Source organism: Arachis duranensis, chromosome 1 (assembly GCF_000817695.3).
Source record: "Arachis duranensis cultivar V14167 chromosome 1, aradu.V14167.gnm2.J7QH, whole genome shotgun sequence".
Taxonomy (NCBI): Eukaryota; Viridiplantae; Streptophyta; class Magnoliopsida; order Fabales; family Fabaceae; genus Arachis; species Arachis duranensis.
Window position 1 is genome coordinate 202,508 of NC_029772.3, and position 358 is coordinate 202,865.

Sequence of the window (358 nt, forward strand, 5' to 3'; positions counted from 1 at the left end):
TAAAAATAAATTTAATTAAAAAAAATTTCGAAAACGAATTTGAAAAACGAATAATTTTTTAATGACTAATTTAATAATTTACTATAATCTCATCAGAAGATAATTATCATCTATTCAATAATATTCTTATATATATATTTGACAGAAATAATATTAATTCTTATATTTTAATATATTGTATATTTAATAACAAAGAAGCATGCATGTGGATGGAGAAACAATTGTTACTTCAGTATTTGTCTACTACACACATTCAATAACACAAAGGCAATGCTATTAATTAATTAAATATTTGTTAACAAATATTTAAGAAAACCACACTTCTCTCTCTTGTAAATATTAAAATTATATTTCTTTA